Source organism: Paramormyrops kingsleyae, chromosome 1 (genome assembly GCF_048594095.1).
Source record: "Paramormyrops kingsleyae isolate MSU_618 chromosome 1, PKINGS_0.4, whole genome shotgun sequence".
NCBI lineage: Eukaryota > Metazoa > Chordata > Actinopteri > Osteoglossiformes > Mormyridae > Paramormyrops > Paramormyrops kingsleyae.
The window spans coordinates 18,250,028-18,267,153 of record NC_132797.1 but is presented as its reverse complement, the minus strand read 5'-3'; the positions used below and the strand labels follow the sequence as shown (position 1 = coordinate 18,267,153).

The window sequence follows — 17,126 nt, the reverse complement described above, 5'->3', positions numbered from 1 at the left end:
TTAACTGGTGCTTAATTAGTCTGTTTGTGTAATTTAGGCCAATGGTTTGCAATAAAAAACAATAAAAATGAGATACTTATTTGAAACCACAGAGCAACAATGAACACCGTCAACAAAGTCCTACTTGATAAATGCTACCCATACAGGATAAACCTTTCATTTGTTACTGTGCCAATCAATCACCAAAGAAAGAAATACTGTTGATGCTGTAAAAGGGCACTGTTATAATAAGATGAAGCCCAATCTAAGATAGGCTATGTGAACGTCCTGTCCGTGTGTGAACGGTAGTCCTGAACAGACATCCCTTTGATCATTTTCCTAACGAAACATTGCTATGCTTGCTCGATTATGCACGGAGAGTCAGATTAATCTGCGTCAAAACTGCCTTAACATATTAACGCTAACAGCACTAATTTTAACATTAGCATAATATCGATACCCTAGAAAGGCATTCATATTTAGCCTGTTGTAAGTTAAACAGGCAACAAGTAAGGGATAGCCTACTTACATCGTTTAGTTTTTGAAAAAATGCTGTAATTGTTTTTTGCCTTTTCGTTGGTTTCGTACTTCTATTCAATCCATCAGATGGGCCTAGTGGTCACTATGGTTACCACTACAACTTTTACAGGCACCGATGAGGCAGTTCGTACGATTCAGGACCCCTTAACAATAACAAAAACACAAGAAGTGCTGCTAGGAGCTTGAAGGTAGCCGTAATAAAGCATGTTCAGATTTTCATTTAAGATGTGTGAAATAAAATGTTTCATTCCCTAAAACAGTAGTATGAGTTATAGCCATCCCTCTGTGCTTTAGCCTGTCCCCTCCCTGAATGGTCCATCAGTGTTGCGCACATGTGGATTGATGCTGACGTGACAAGGTATACAGGCTTCTCAGTAAACGCTAATGCAAACTGTCTGTGCTGCAACTCAACAAACGCAGTATTGACGGGATATTTTTTCCTTATGCAAAGGGAAAACGGCAGATGCTGTTTTTTTTGTCCTGTAAGTAGGGGTGACGGATCGAGGTCACTCTGAATCTGACAGGGACCCATCCCATCCGTCCCTGGTGCTAACTGCGCGCCTGGGTACATGTGACCACCTTTGTGGCTGGATGCACAGTTGACTCGACTTGCCTCCAACACGTGGTTTGCATTTGTTGGTGTATGGATGCCATATTGGAATCCTCCCCCAAGAGAGACGAGGAGATTTGATTTTAAGCTCATTATAGATATACACTAGGAGGCGATATTGGCCCTGAAAAACTACCACCACAGTGAATAGCAGCACTAGTCTTTGGTGTCTCAGAGTTCAGCAAGTGATACATTATAATCCTGAGGCACTGGCATTAACCCTTTCAAACAAACAGTAATCTTCTCTCTGTTTTCAGTTTTAAAAAATGTTACAGTTCTCTGCAGTGGTTGCAGTGCCATCTGTTAGTTCCAACTTTTCTTCTTGATTAGCTATTTTCACTGCTCCAAATAGTGGGTTATGTTTGTCTCTCTGAACTATATAAACACATTCCTCCAAAAAGCATTCACTAATTATTAAGAAACTTAATAGACCTCTGAGGGAACCATGTATAGGACAAACGATCGGCTAATGTCCAAGGCAACTCAGTAAAACTGTCTTCAGGCTGCTAAAGTATCTGCTTGCTCATTATGAGAAAGCCTGGAGATGGGCAATCCTGGTTTCAGGTGAGGCACACCTGCAGAAGTTACTGATGATGTATGAAGCTCAAGAAAGACTTTCAAGAATCTGTAAGTGTTGGTCAATCCAATAAAATGTCAAAGACAAAAATGTAAACTAGCTGGGGAAAATAATGTCTCACACTTGGTTTACTACTTGGTTCAATTTTAAAATGAGACATAAACTGTATACTACCTTGGGGTCCATATAGGACAGTAACTGGCCTTTGACTGTGCACTATCCAAGCCTGGAGTGTGGGAAACGTTTCAGTCTCAGCCTCGCATTCGCTGTGATAGCATCGTACATGTTTACATTAGCTGAATACATACAGTATATTTAGACAGTAAAAATACATTTAGACAATGATAGACAGTAACACTAATTATTATTATATAATAAAATACATTTAAAAATAAAGATGTCATAAATTATTTTAATATCATTAATAATAAACCATTAATATATTTAATTATAATAATATTGTAGTGCCTAGCAGGGACGGAACGGAGACAAAGGCGCAGACGTCAGGGTGTCGGGGAGTACGGGGTTTAATTACAGGTAAGGCAGGCAAAACGCAGACAGACAATACAGTGACCGGACTGGGGAAACAAACTGTGTGTGTGTGTGTGTATGTGTGTGTGCGAGCGGGTTTACCTATCCTTATGGGGACATAATGTCCCCATAACGTGATAAATATCTGTTTTTTTTCCCTTATGGGGACCGGTTTCCTGGTCCCCATAAGGGAAAACTCTATTTTATAAAAATCGGTGACTGCTATGAAAAAACTAAAAATGCAAAAACTCTTGTATTTTGTTAGGTTACTTATGGTTATGGTTAGGGCAGGGTAGGGGTCAAGGTTGTCATAGTTAGCGTTAGCATTTTTCCCATTGAAATGAATGAGCGGTCCCCATAACTATATGTTTACCCTACGTGTGTGTGTGTGTGTGTGCGTGCGTGCGTGCGTGTGTGTGTGTGTCGTGACGAGTATTCTCGCCTGTCACATGGGAGACCGGTGTTCGATTCTCTGACAGGGAGCATGCTACACCTTTTAGCCGTAAACCAAAGACAGCCGCAAAACTCAAGTTGTAGGAATACTTATGTTGGGTAAATTGAAATGCATAAAACCAGAGAAAGCAGCACAATCCAAAAAATAACAAACAAAGAAGCAGGAATGGTCGTAAGAACGCCTATGTTGTGAAGGCAACAAGAGTTGTTACTTACATGTGGAATACTGTAAGAAAAAGTAATCTTCGAGGTACCACCGATATTTGAACTCCAAATACTGGATTCAGAGTGCAGACTATTACACCATGGGACCTCATCTTCCCTTACTGTCAGTGCTTCTTCACTGTAGCCCATAGACATGGCAAACTTTGACTCAGATGGCATAAGTTTCCTGCTGGATCTTAGTGAAATTTTTAGACGTCTTCAGTTTGTGTAGGATACAGCTCACACATAGAAGAAAATGGTAACTTGAGGGGAACAGAGCAAGAAAAAGCAATATAATCAAACCAAACAGGCAAAGACAAACCACCCTTTGCTCTCATAGGAACGGCTGGTCCCTTCACACAGGAAACTAGTACGTTTTAAGAGGAAGGTCCCACCGAGACTTGAACTCGGATTACTGGATCCGAAGCCCAGAGTATTTTTTTTTTTATTAATCCACTCAGAGTCACATGCCGCATAGTAGTTGCCAAAGCAACACAACAGCAGTGATTAGGGTGGGTCACAGGCTAACCCACGAGCCATGCCCCCTCCATCAAGCAGGGTGCTAGCATGGACATCATTACATAGGCGTGGCTAATAAAAAGAAAAAAGGAAAGAAAGGCATTTAATAAAAACCATAAATAATCAGATAATAGAATAAGTATAAAAAATAAAAAAAACTTGAAAAAAAACACTAAATTATTTAGGGGGGCTTAAAAATATTTTAGGGAGGCTTCAGACACCCTAAAATAGGCCTAATGACGCCACTGCCACCCACAATGAAAAAACCCTCAAAAAACATCCCAAACCAAACCCACAAAAGAAACAAAAGGCACCCCCAAAACATAATGATGTAAAAATTCGTGGGCAATAAAAGCAAGAGGAGATGGCCCGACCACCCGGCCAACTGCTGCTCCACATCACCCGTCAGGTGGTTCCACATCCTCTCCATCACAACATCCGTGCTCCTCCCGAGCAATATGTCCAGGAGGGGCACATCCCCATCAGCCTCAGTCAGACCCAGCGCAGCGGACAGAGACCCAGCCATGCCGATATGCAGGTAGACCGATTTATGCAGGTTAACCCTAGCCCCAGTAATGTCACAGTAAAGCTGGACAATGTGCAGCGCATTCCCCACACTGGCCACATCAGGCACCAGGAGGGACGTGTCATCAGCATGCTGAAATACAGGGGGAGCAGAACATGTCGGGCCCTAGCAATGTCACATGTGGAGGTCAGCAGGAGGCCGAGGGGCACGACCACCAGGGAGTACAAGGCGGCCGATAGGGGTCAGCCCTGACGCACTGACCGTGTCATGCGGAAGGAGTCCGTCACAAAGCCAGTGTTGGTGTCAGCAGACATGGCGGACTCGCAAAAAGGTGGATCCAGGCAAGGAAGCCCGGGCTGAAACCAAATACCTCCAGCACACGCAGGAGGTATGAATGTTCGACCCTGTCAAAAGCCTTGGTGAAGTCCAGCTTCACCAAATAACCGGGTGTTGCCTCCGTCTCCATGAACCCCACTGCCCCCCGCACGTCCCAGATGGTATCCAGGATACTGCGCCCCCTCACTCTACACTTGGGTGGTACAGATGAGGGACGGCACCACTCGACTGAGGCGGGAGGCTAAGACTGATGCCAACACCTTATGATCAGTGTTGAGCATGGTAAGAGGTCGGTAATTTACCTGATCCTCCCAGTCTCCCGTGCGCTTAAAAAGAAGCCTAATCAACCCCAGCAGAATGGTGCCGTGCAGGTCACCCCAGGCGATGACGTCATCAAACAGAACCTTAAAAATAGGTACTAAAACAACCTTAAAAGTCTGCCGTCAGACCGTCAGAGCTAGGGCACTTGTGGAGCTGAAGCCGATCTATGGCATCCCCAATCTCATTCTCGGATAAGGGGGCGTCACACAGGACGACGTCCTCCAGAGCGAGGCATGCCTGAACCAGACCTGTGAGGGGGGAGAGGGCATCCAGATCAATGCGCTCGCTGGTAAACATGGCAGCCCAGTAATCGCGCACCACACGCAAAACACCGGGTGTGCCAGTCACCAGCGTGCCCCTAAGGCAGCACACCGACCAGAGCAACCTCACAGCCCCTTTCAACTCCGCACCGCTACCCCCACCCAGCTTGGACATCAGAAGAAAACAGGGGCGACCGTACCCCCCGCCACAGCACCAATTCTACCATATCAGTAACATTTAAATAACTTAAATGGGAGGGATTTAAAATTCACATCCCTCGCCCCCTCTGCACTGACCCAGAATCACGAGCAAATGAAATAGTCATGATCACTCAAAAGGCACTTTTGATAAAAAAGCGCACGGACATGGACAGTGACAGCAGGGGATACTAAAACGTCATCCAACCTGCTTCCCTGCACCACCCCCCCTGACATGCTGAGTCCTGGGAAGGACTCGCACGCCAGGGTTGGGATCCCTCCACAGATCTGTTAAGTGAAGCCTGTGCATAAGATGGAGGAGCACAACTCTCCCCCTACCCAGCCTGAAGACAGCCCTCCTCCGCACATCCAGGCGAGCCAGGGCGATGTTAAAGTCCCCAATCAGTGGTCCCTGGCCTAACAGGCGGTGGAGAAGAAAACATCACCGGTCCATATAAAAAAGCCCCATCCCACCCCATCTCCTGCAGGCATAACACAGTTGTGTCTTGGCAGTCCATTAAAATCGCCTGCACCTTAGGCCATGACCGGAGGCCAAAGGCATTTAAATTAATCATAATAAAAGAGACATTAAAACAAATAATAATAATAAAAACAAATGAGACAATTAAAAAAACCAGGGCTAAAAAATCAGTAACCTCTTTAAAAGTAGGACACTCAACCACCCCCGCCCCGCCTGATGAGCAGGCGATGTTTAAAATTAAACACATGAAACACTACAATAAAATAAATAAATAAGAAAAATTAAAAGACCATAGTAAATAACCAAGAAATATATCAGATAAAACACGTGACGGGACACAAGAGACAAGCGGCGAGAACAGTAAAACAAAAGCAGCAATAGATAGATAATTAAGAAGAATTGTCGCTGCTGTCCCTACCCGGGCTCACAGCACGCTAGTGTTGCCGCCACTGACTCCGATCTCTCCTGCTGTCGATGGAGCGAGGCCGTTTGGTTGGGCTGGGGGCGCAATCGTTCAACCCTGGTCCGGGGCAGATCCACGTGCTTAGCATTTTCTCATGGTTTAGCAGGTGGCGCAACTTCTGCTGTGACCGTTGAACCCCATTCTAGGGCGTCAGGGTGCCGCAGGGTTTTTCTGTCCAGGAGGAGCCGCGACCAGGGGTTGGGTGAATCCACAGCACCAGAGACAGTCCGGGGGGAGGAGCCTCCACTGACCCGTCCCTTTTATACTTTAAAATAAGAATTCTATCAAAGTTTTTAAAATGCTTTTGATGTATGTTGATACATGCCGTTCACTAGCTTCTACATCAATTAAACACAACAGTGTTTGTCCGGGCGAACCCCCACGCAACCACCGTGCGAGCGAGCAAAACAGTGGAGCGAGGCCTGTACACTCTGCCATAATCATGTTGCGAGAATGTTACCCCGAGTCCAATGCTTACCCTGTCTCGCCAGCTGGCACTGTGCCCATGTCATCACCATTAGAAAAAACGCCAGCAGTTTGTTCAAAAACTTCAATTTTTTTCCTGATAGATTTGAGTTGCGGGGTATCGGTTAATTACCCATAGTATATGCTGTTTCCGCTGTCTCGCTTGCGAGGCGTCCATGTTGGGTTAGGCAGAGGGGCCCGTCGCTGGATAGAACGCGATTATTGCAGTGTCTTGTTTTATGAAATCTGCAAAACTTTGTCGGCTAACTTCCATATCGGATCTTGAAGCAAAAGTTTTTACACAATGTTTCTCGTGCATGCTGGGACATTTGCAAACAGGCCAGACAGCGCTTATTTCGTCGGCGCCACATTTTGCTAAAACACATGAGTTAAGCCCTAAAACTTATTGTCTAGTCTATTCACATACATTATATCAAACAGTACATTTATGTTAAAGAAAATTATTTCTAGTTTAAAACGTTAGTAGACCGGCTATTTTCAGTACGGCTGCATCGTTGATGCCACCTTATGTTAAAACACACGAAAAAAATGTGACATTATTAATACTGGAGTGGGTTGGTAGCCCATATCGAATTTTTATGGTATGTCGATATTTTTTCAAAATAAGATATAAGATAATATTGTTTATATCAATATGCTTTAACTGCATTAAAATCAGTTCTTTAATAAAGATTTTAAATTGAAAACAATAATATTTCTTCCTGGTTACAAACAGTGCAAGACACATTTTGTTAAAACACATGAGTTCGGCCCTAAAACTTATTGTCTAGTCTATTCACATACATTATATCAAACAGTACATTTATGTTAAAGAGAATTATTTCTAGTTTAAAACGTTAGTAGACTGTGGCTATTTTCAGTACGGCGGCATCGTCGATGCCACCTTGTGTTAAAACACACGAGTTCAGCCCCACTTGACTCTTCGGCACCTGACATGTCTAAACATGTTGGCTGTGTTTTTACTAGCATAAAATAGCACATTTGCTTAAAATGACACGTTAACAAACAACTATTTTTCATTTTTACCATTTAAAACCACCAGACCCTCTTTCGTCTCTAGCTAGAAAAGATCGATGCGCCCAGAGCACCGTTACAAGCACGCTGATAAATGCTATTACCCTTAAAATGCGTTTAAAATGATTTGTTAATAAACACCTGTAATGTATTTTATTCTTTTAAAGACTATTGCCCCGCTTTGGTGCCTCCTTTAAAATGTACATGTGGCGAGCCAATTTGTCCCCATTTATGAATGACAGCTAAAGTTTTTTTTTATACCTTTAAACATTAACAAAATCAGTTAATATCTTTTCTTTAAATTTTACAAGTCTATTTCTATCTGTTTTTTCGCAATAAGTTGCATGAACGCCTAAGTAATTAGCGTGTTTTGGGTCGGCATACACGTCGTTCTCCTGACAAATAATTACGGCTGATTTCACAGACCTGAAGTTAAACTCTGAAGCCCTGATAACAAAATACAACTAAATACGTCTTTTAAGTTATATATTCGTTTTGATTAGCCATCCGTTGGTGAAATTAGCTAAATGTTGCTAAACAGTCAGGAGTTTAATTTAGAAATAGATTCTTTATACTTTTACAAAATAAATCAGATTAACAAGTAGAGTTAATGTGCGTTCTGTCAGGATGGGTGCGTTCTTCTCGCAATCCAGGATGCCGTGGTTTATGATATTATGACAAATGTTTAATATCTTGGGGACGATAGCGCTTGGCTCTTCATCGCCACCTTATTTTAAAGCATATTAATTCTGCCCTAAAACTTATTGTTTAGGCTGTTCACATTGCGACAGTGTGGCATGCTGGGACATATGCAAATAGGCCGGACCGCACTTTGCTCTTCGGCGCCACCTTATGGTAAAACACATTAATTCAGCCCTCGCTTGACTCTACGGCGCCGCCTTGTGTTAGAACACAGTGGTTCAGCCCTAAAACTTATTGTCTAGACTTTCACATTACCCCAGTAGGGCATGCTGGGACATATGCAAATAGGCCGGACCGCGCTTTGCTCTTCGGCGCCACCTTATGGTAAAACACATGAATTCAGCCCTCGCTTGACTCTTCGGCGCCGCCTTGTGTTAGAACACAGGGGTTCAGCCCCGCGCTTGACTCTTCGGCGCCGCCTTGTGTTAGAACACAGTGGTTCAGCCCCGCGCTTGACTCTACGGCGCCGCCTTGTGTTAGAACACAGTGGTTCAGCCCTAAAACTTATTGTCTAGGCTTTCACATTACCCCAGTAGGGCATGCTGGGACATATGCAAATAGCCGCACCGCTTCTGGGCTACATTTTAACAAGGATTACCAGCGTTATTCGTTGATTCTTTTTGTCTAAAATGTTTAGGGCGCTTTACTTTATTATTCACATTGGTAGAAAAGTGCTTCAATACTTTAAAAAACGTCACGGTTAAGGGGACTTATTTGAAATAACATGGCAGCGACTGTCCGTGCATGGCCGCTGTGATATGCTTGACAGACACGTTTGATGTTTTTAGCCCCTTTGTCTATTTAAAAAATACTATTACAAATCGACATTTATTTAATTTAGAAATATATTAATTATACTATTTACAAATAAGTCAGATAAACAAATAGCGTTAATGCGCATTCTGTCAGGATGGTGGCGTGCTCACACAATTAAGAGCCATGGGTTAGCGATTACAATTTCCGTGTTTACGCCCCTCCCCTTCCCCCAGCGATCGACCATTTGTTGCGCTAGTTTTGAACTGGCTGCACACGGGGCAAGCTGCGGGGGTAAAATGTTTGCTGGTTAAATGTTTTCTTCAACCTAACACTGGTAAATATCGCTAAAAGTTTTTCTTCTTCTTCTTTAAACACGTTGGTTAAATGTAATGGGTTTAAAATGTTTGTGCTTGTTTCGCATTTGCTCTTTTGTGCTTGTTTAAAAGTTAAAAGTTTGGGACTTGTGTCGTTTGTGCTTAAAATACGGTGTTTTATCTTGTCAGTGTTTCGCTCGGGGCATGTCTCTACTTGTTTAAATTCCATCTGCTTTTCTTTCTTTCTTTTTAAATGTAACACTAAAGTTTTGCCCTAGCTTACGTTCATCCTGCTATATGTTTTATTATTCCTTAAACACGTAATTAAAAATAACAGGTTAATAAAATACATGTAATGTATTTTTATTCTATTAAAGTTTAACAACCCCCCCCAAACCATAACCCTATCGGCAGCACGTGGCATAAGCATGTATGATACCATTTGGCCAAAATCCTCCCTCGACCAATCAGAACAAAGGATACGCCCACCTCCCGCTTATGACGGCATAGATGGGAGAGAGCTTTAAGCTCCGCCCACAAAATAGGCCCCGCCCAAACTTTGATTGAACATCAAAATCAGGCCGCTTGCTTGCATATGCTCTTTTGGCTAATTTTATTTCTCACATGCTGGTTGAGTTTTGAGCTATATGTAGAACTATTAAGAAAGTGAAGGCTGACACTTTGTGGAACACCTTGCATTTTGTCATTGTGTGTGACTTATGAACAAGGGCAACTTGGTTTAACTGGTGTGTTGGATTTGAAGCTTGGGCCAAAAGCAGAAGACCAACATGTTTCCACTCGGTTTCGAACCGAGGACCTTTCGCGTGTTAGGCGAATGTGATAACCACTACACTATGGAAACAACTGATATGCAATGGCTTCCTTCAGCAAAGGAAATTTTAGGTAATCTGCCAATTGTCAGTGGCTCATCCTCTCATTGAATCAAATGTGAAAAACCAGCAGTTGGCCTCTTTGCAATGCCGTCATGCCCACATGCTAGTATCAGTTCTGTCTTCAAACGACATTAATCAGGAACCTGCAAAGTGACTTCACACCAATCAAGTCAATTCGTCATACTACACAAGATTCAGAAACAGAAAGCAACTGCTGTGTTCCTGACATAACAATTCACAGGACTCTTCTCACTACCATAATAGGATTGGCAAGGTATCGTTTCATTTCAGTAGGATCAATGATTTCGCACTCAACTTCTGCAAGGCCTCTGCTCCGGACACCCGCTAAGAAGCATCTGATGATTGAACATCAAAATCAGGCTCCTTGCTTGCATTTAGTCTTTTGGCTAATTTTATTTCTCACATGCTGGTTGAATTTTGAGGTATACAGTATGTAGAACTATTAAGACAGTGAAGCCCGACACTTTGTGTAATGTCATGCATTGTGTCAGTGTGTGAGACTTATGAACAAGGGCAACTTGGTTTCACTGGTGTGTTGGATTTGATGCTTGTGCCAAAAGCAGAAGACTACCATGTTTCCACTCGGATTCGAGCCGAGGACTTTTCGCGTGTAAGGCGAATGTGATAACCACTACACTATGGAAACAACTGACATGCAGTGGCTTCCTTCAGCAATGGAAATTTTAGGTAATCTGCCAATTGTCAGTGGCTCATCCTCTCATTGAATCAAATGTGAAAAACCAGCAGTTGGCCTCTTTGCAATGCCGTCATGCCCACATGCTAGTATCAGTTCTGTCTTCAAACGACATTAATCAGGAACCTGCAAAGTGACTTCACACCAATCAAGTCAATTCGTCATACTACACAAGATTCAGAAACAGAAAGCAACTGCTGTGTTCCTAACGTAACAATTCACAGTACTCTTCTCACTACCATGATAGGATTGGCAAGGTATCGTTTCATTTCAGTAGGATCAATGATTTCGCACTCAACTTCTGCAAGGCCTCTGCTCCGGACACCCGCTAAGAAGCATCTGATGATTGAACATCAAAATCAGGCCGCTTGCTTGCATATGCTCTTTTGGCTAATTTTATTTCTCACATGCTGGTTGAGTTTTGAGCTATATGTAGAACTATTAAGAAAGTGAAGGCTGACACTTTGTGGAACACCATGCATTTTGTCATTGTATGAGACTTATGAACAAGGGCAACTTGGTTTAACTGGTGTGTTGGATTTGAAGCTTGGGCCAAAAGCAGAAGACCAACTTGTTTCCACTTGGTTTCGAACCGAGGACCTTTCGCGTGTTAGGCGAATGTGATAACCACTACACTATGGAAACAACTGATATGCAATGGCTTCCTTCAGCAAAGGAAATTTTAGGTAATCTGCCAATTGTCAGTGGCTCATCCTCTCATTGAATCAAATGTGAAAAACCAGCAGTTGGCCTCTTTGCAATGCCGTCATGCCCACATGCTAGTATCAGTTCTGTCTTCAAACGACATTAATCAGGAACCTGCAAAGTGACTTCACACCAATCAAGTCAATTCGTCATACTACACAAGATTCAGAAACAGAAAGCAACTGCTGTGTTCCTGACATAACAATTCACAGGACTCTTCTCACTACCATAATAGGATTGGCAAGGTATCGTTTCATTTCAGTAGGATCAATGATTTCGCACTCAACTTCTGCAAGGCCTCTGCTCCGGACACCCGCTAAGAAACATCTGATGATTGAACATCAAAATCAGGCCGCTTGCTTGCATATGCTCTTTTGGCTAATTTTATTTCTCACATGCTGGTTGAGTTTTGAGCTATATGTAGAACTATTAAGAAAGTGAAGGCTGACACTTTGTGGAACACCATGCATTTTGTCATTGTGTGAGACTTATGAACGAGGGCAACTTGGTTTAACTGGTGTGTTGGATTTGAAGCTTGGGCCAAAAGCAGAAGACCAACATGTTTCCACTCGGTTTCGAACCGAGGACCTTCCGCGTGTGAGGCGAACGTGATAACCACTACACTATGGAAACAACTGATATGCAATGGCTTCCTTCAGCAAAGGAAATTTTAGGTAATCTGCCAATTGTCAGTGGCTCATCCTCTCATTGAATCAAATGTGAAAAACCAGCAGTTGGCCTCTTTGCAATGCCGTCATGCCCACATGCTAGTATCAGTTCTGTCTTCAAACGACATTAATCAGGAACCTGCAAAGTGACTTCACACCAATCAAGTCAATTCGTCATACTACACAAGATTCAGAAACAGAAAGCAACTGCTGTGTTCCTGACGTAACAATTCACAGGACTCTTCTCACTACCATAATAGGATTGGCAAGGTATCGTTTCATTTCAGTAGGATCAATGATTTCGCACTCAACTTCTGCAAGGCCTCTGCTCCGGACACCCGCTAAGAAGCATCTGATGATTGAACATCAAAATCAGGCCCCTTGCTTGCATTTAGTCTTTTGGCTAATTTTATTTCTCACATGCTGGTTGAATTTTGAGGTATACAGTATGTAGAACTATTAAGACAGTGAAGCCCGACACTTTGTGTAATGTCATGCATTGTGTCAGTGTGTGAGACTTATGAACAAGGGCAACTTGGTTTCACTGGTGTGTTGCATTTGATGCTTGTGCCAAAAGCAGAAGACTACCATGTTTCCATTCGGATTCGAGCCGAGGACTTTTCGCGTGTAAAGCGAATGTGATAACCACTACACTATGGAAACAACTGACATGCAGTGGCTTCCTTCAGCAAAGGACATTTTAGGTAATCTGCCAATTGTCAGTGGCTCATCCTCTCATTGAATCAAATGTGAAAGACCAGCAGTTGGCCTCCTTTGCAATGCCGTCATGCCCATATGCTAGTATCAGTTCTGTCTTCAAACGAATTTAATCAGGAACCTGCAAAGTGACTTCACACCAATCAAGTCACTTCGTCATACTACACAAGATTCAGAAACAGAAAGCAACTGCTGTGTTCCTAACGTAACAATTCACAGTACTCTTCTCACTACCATGATAGGATTGGCAAGGTATCGTTTCATTTCAGTAGGATCAATGATTTCGCACTCAACTTCTGCAAGGCCTCTGCTCCGGGCACCCGCTAAGAAGCATCTGATGATTGAACATCAAAATCAGGCCGCTTGCTTGCATTGTCTTTTGGCTAATTTTATTTCTCACATGCTGGTTGAATATTGAGGTATACAGTATGTAGAACTATTAAGACAGTGAAGACCGACACTTTGTGTAATGTCATGCATTGTGTTAGTGTGTGAGACTCATGAACAAGGGCAACTTGGTTTCACTGGTGTGTTGGATTTAGTGCTTGTGCCAAAAGCAGAAGACTACCATGTTCCCACTCGGATTTGAGCCGAGGACTTTTCGCGTGTAAGGCGAATGTGATAACCACTACACTATGGAAACAACTGACATGCAGTGGCTTCCTTCAGCAAAGGAAATTTTAGGTAATCTGCCAATTGTCAGTGGCTCATCCTCTCATTGAATCAAATGTGAAAAACCAGCAGTTGGCCTCCTTTGCAATGCCGTCATGCCCACATGCTAGTATCAGTTCTGTCTTCAAACGAATTTAATCAGGAACCTGCAAAGTGACTTCACACCAATCAAGTCACTTCGTCATACTACACAAGATTCAGAAACAGAAAGCAACTGCTGTGTTCCTAACGTAACAATTCACAGTACTCTTCTCACTACCATGATAGGATTGGCAAGGTATCGTTTCATTTCAGTAGGATCAATGATTTCGCACTCAACTTCTGCCAGGCCTCTGCTCCGGACACCCGCTAAGAAGCATCTGATGATTGAACATCAAAATCAGGCCGCTTGCTTGCATATGCTCTTTTGGCTAATTTTATTTCTCACATGCTGGTTGAGTTTTGAGCTATATGTAGAACTATTAAGAAAGTGAAGGCTGACACTTTGTGGAACACCATGCATTTTGTCATTGTGTGAGACTTATGAACAAGGGCAACTTGGTTTAACTGGTGTGTTGGATTTGAAGCTTGCGCCAAAAGCAGAAGACCAACATGTTTCCACTCGGTTTCGAACCGAGGACCTTTCGCGTGTTAGGCGAATGTGATAACCACTACACTATGGAAACAACTGATATGCAATGGCTTCCTTCAGCAAAGGAAATTTTAGGTAATCTGCCAATTGTCAGTGGCTCATCCTCTCATTGAATCAAATGTGAAAAACCAGCAGTTGGCCTCTTTGCAATGCCGTCATGCCCACATGCTACAATCAGTTCTGTCTTCAAACGACATTAATCAGGAACCTGCAAAGTGACTTCACACCAATCAAGTCACTTCGTCATACTTCACAAGATTCAGAAACAGAAAGCAACTGCTGTGTTCCTAACGTAACAATTCCCAGTACTCTTCTCACTACCATGATAGGATTGGCAAGGTATCGTTTCATTTCAGTAGGATCAATGATTTCGCACTCAACTTCTGCCAGGCCTCTGCTCCGGACACCCGCTAAGAAGCATCTGATGATTGAACATCAAAATCAGGCCGCTTGCTTGCATATGCTCTTTTGGCTAATTTTATTTCTCACATGCTGGTTGAGTTTTGAGCTATATGTAGAACTATTAAGAAAGCGAAGGCTGACACTTTGTGGAACACCATGCATTTTGTCATTGTGTGAGACTTATGAACGAGGGCAACTTGGTTTAACTGGTGTGTTAGATTTGAAGCTTGGGCCAAAAGCAGAAGACCAACATGTTTCCACTCGGTTTCGAACCGAGGACCTTTCGCGTGTGAGGCGAACGTGATAACCACTACACTATGGAAACAACTGACATACAATGGCTTCCTTCAGCAAAGGAAATTTTACGTAATCTGCCAATTGTCAGCGGCTCATCCTCTCATTGAATCAAATGTGAAAGACCAGCAGTTGGCCTCCTTTGCAATGCCGTCATGCCCACATGCTAGTATCAGTTCTGTCTTCAAATGAATTTAATCAGGAACCTGCAAAGTGACATCACACCAATCAAGTCACTTCGTCATACTACACAAGATTCAGAAACAAAAAGCAACTACTGTGTTCCTGATGTAACAATTCACAGGACTCTTCTCACTACCATAATAGGATTGGCAAGGTATCGTTTCATTTCAGTAGGATCAATGATTTCGCACTCAACTTCTGCAAGGCCTCTGCTCCGGACACCCGCTAAGAAGCATCTGATGATTGAACATCAAAATCAGGCCCCTTGCTTGCATTTAGTCTTTTGGCTAATTTTATTTCTCACATGCTCTTTGAATTTTGAGGTATACAGTATGTAGAACTATTAAGACAGTGAAGACCGACACTTTGTGTAATGTCATGCATTGTGTCAGTGTGTGAGACTTATGAACAAGGGCAACTTGGTTTCACTGGTGTGTTGGATTTGAAGCTTGGGCCAAAAGCAGAAGACCAACATGTTTCCACTCGGTTTCGAACCGAGGACCTTTCACGTGTGAGGCGAACTTGATAACCACTACACTATGGAAACAACTGACATACAATGGCTTCCTTCAGCAAAGGAAATTTTACGTAATCTGCCAATTGTCAGCTGCTCATCCTCTCATTGAATCAAATGTGAAAGACCAGCAGTTGGCCTCCTTTGCAATGCCGTCATGCCCACATGCTAGTATCAGTTCTGTCTTCAAATGAATTTAATCAGGAACCTGCAAAGTGACATCACACCAATCAAGTCACTTCGTCATACTACACAAGATTCAGAAACAAAAAGCAACTACTGTGTTCCTGATGTAACAATTCACAGGACTCTTCTCACTACCATAATAGGATTGGCAAGGTATCGTTTCATTTCAGTAGGATCAATGATTTCGCACTCAACTTCTGCAAGGCCTCTGCTCCGGACACCCGCTAAGAAGCATCTGATGATTGAACATCAAAATCAGGCCCCTTGCTTGCATTTAGTCTTTTGGCTAATTTTATTTCTCACATGCTCTTTGAATTTTGAGGTATACAGTATGTAGAACTATTAAGACAGTGAAGACCGACACTTTGTGTAATGTCATGCATTGTGTCAGTGTGTGAGACTTATGAACAAGGGCAACTTGGTTTCACTGGTGTGTTGGATTTGATGCTTGTGCCAAAAGCAGAAGACTACCATGTTTCCACTCGGATTCGAGCCGAGGACTTTTCACGTGTAAAGCGAATGTGATAACCACTACACTATGGAAACAACTGACATGCAGTGGCTTCCTTCAGCAAAGGAAATTTTAGGTAATCTGCCAATTGTCAGTGGCTCATCCTCTCATTGAATCAAATGTGAAAAACCAGCAGTTGGCCTCTTTGCAATGCCGTCATGCCCACATGCTACAATCAGTTCTGTCTTCAAACGACATTAATCAGGAACCTGCAAAGTGACTTCACACCAATCAAGTCACTTCGTCATACTTCACAAGATTCAGAAACAGAAAGCAACTGCTGTGTTCCTAACGTAACAATTCCCAGTACTCTTCTCACTACCATGATAGGATTGGCAAGGTATCGTTTCATTTCAGTAGGATCAATGATTTCGCACTCAACTTCTGCCAGGCCTCTGCTCCGGACACCCGCTAAGAAGCATCTGATGATTGAACATCAAAATCAGGCCGCTTGCTTGCATATGCTCTTTTGGCTAATTTTATTTCTCACATGCTGGTTGAGTTTTGAGCTATATGTAGAACTATTAAGAAAGCGAAGGCTGACACTTTGTGGAACACCATGCATTTTGTCATTGTGTGAGACTTATGAACGAGGGCAACTTGGTTTAACTGGTGTGTTGGATTTGAAGCTTGGGCCAAAAGCAGAAGACCAACATGTTTCCACTCGGTTTCGAACCGAGGACCTTTCGCGTGTGAGGCGAACTTGATAACCACTACACTATGGAAACAACTGACATACAATGGCTTCCTTCAGCAAAGGAAATT

General features: G+C 42.9%; 11 non-coding genes across 11 annotated transcripts; all 11 read right to left on the bottom strand.

Moving 5' to 3' along the window:
- Positions 1-10,059: 10,059 nt before the first annotated feature.
- On the bottom strand, positions 10,060-10,132 carry trnav-aac (transfer RNA valine (anticodon AAC)). The gene has a single exon. It is a non-coding gene; the product is annotated as a tRNA-Val (tRNA).
- Positions 10,133-10,757: 625 nt separating this feature from the next.
- Positions 10,758-10,830, bottom strand: trnav-uac (transfer RNA valine (anticodon UAC)). Its single transcript has one exon. It is a non-coding gene; the product is annotated as a tRNA-Val (tRNA).
- Positions 10,831-11,450: 620 nt separating this feature from the next.
- trnav-aac (transfer RNA valine (anticodon AAC)) lies at positions 11,451-11,523 on the bottom strand. The gene has a single exon. It is a non-coding gene; the product is annotated as a tRNA-Val (tRNA).
- Positions 11,524-12,143: 620 nt separating this feature from the next.
- On the bottom strand, positions 12,144-12,216 carry trnav-cac (transfer RNA valine (anticodon CAC)). The gene has a single exon. It is a non-coding gene; the product is annotated as a tRNA-Val (tRNA).
- A 625-nt stretch (positions 12,217-12,841) lies between these two features.
- On the bottom strand, positions 12,842-12,914 carry trnav-uac (transfer RNA valine (anticodon UAC)). The gene has a single exon. It is a non-coding gene; the product is annotated as a tRNA-Val (tRNA).
- Positions 12,915-13,538: 624 nt separating this feature from the next.
- trnav-uac (transfer RNA valine (anticodon UAC)) lies at positions 13,539-13,611 on the bottom strand. The gene has a single exon. It is a non-coding gene; the product is annotated as a tRNA-Val (tRNA).
- Positions 13,612-14,232: 621 nt separating this feature from the next.
- Positions 14,233-14,305, bottom strand: trnav-aac (transfer RNA valine (anticodon AAC)). The gene has a single exon. It is a non-coding gene; the product is annotated as a tRNA-Val (tRNA).
- Positions 14,306-14,925: 620 nt separating this feature from the next.
- trnav-cac (transfer RNA valine (anticodon CAC)) lies at positions 14,926-14,998 on the bottom strand. Its single transcript has one exon. It is a non-coding gene; the product is annotated as a tRNA-Val (tRNA).
- A 626-nt stretch (positions 14,999-15,624) lies between these two features.
- Positions 15,625-15,697, bottom strand: trnav-cac (transfer RNA valine (anticodon CAC)). Its single transcript has one exon. It is a non-coding gene; the product is annotated as a tRNA-Val (tRNA).
- Positions 15,698-16,323: 626 nt separating this feature from the next.
- On the bottom strand, positions 16,324-16,396 carry trnav-uac (transfer RNA valine (anticodon UAC)). Its single transcript has one exon. It is a non-coding gene; the product is annotated as a tRNA-Val (tRNA).
- Positions 16,397-17,016: 620 nt separating this feature from the next.
- Positions 17,017-17,089, bottom strand: trnav-cac (transfer RNA valine (anticodon CAC)). The gene has a single exon. It is a non-coding gene; the product is annotated as a tRNA-Val (tRNA).
- Between the last annotated feature and the right edge of the window lie 37 nt (positions 17,090-17,126).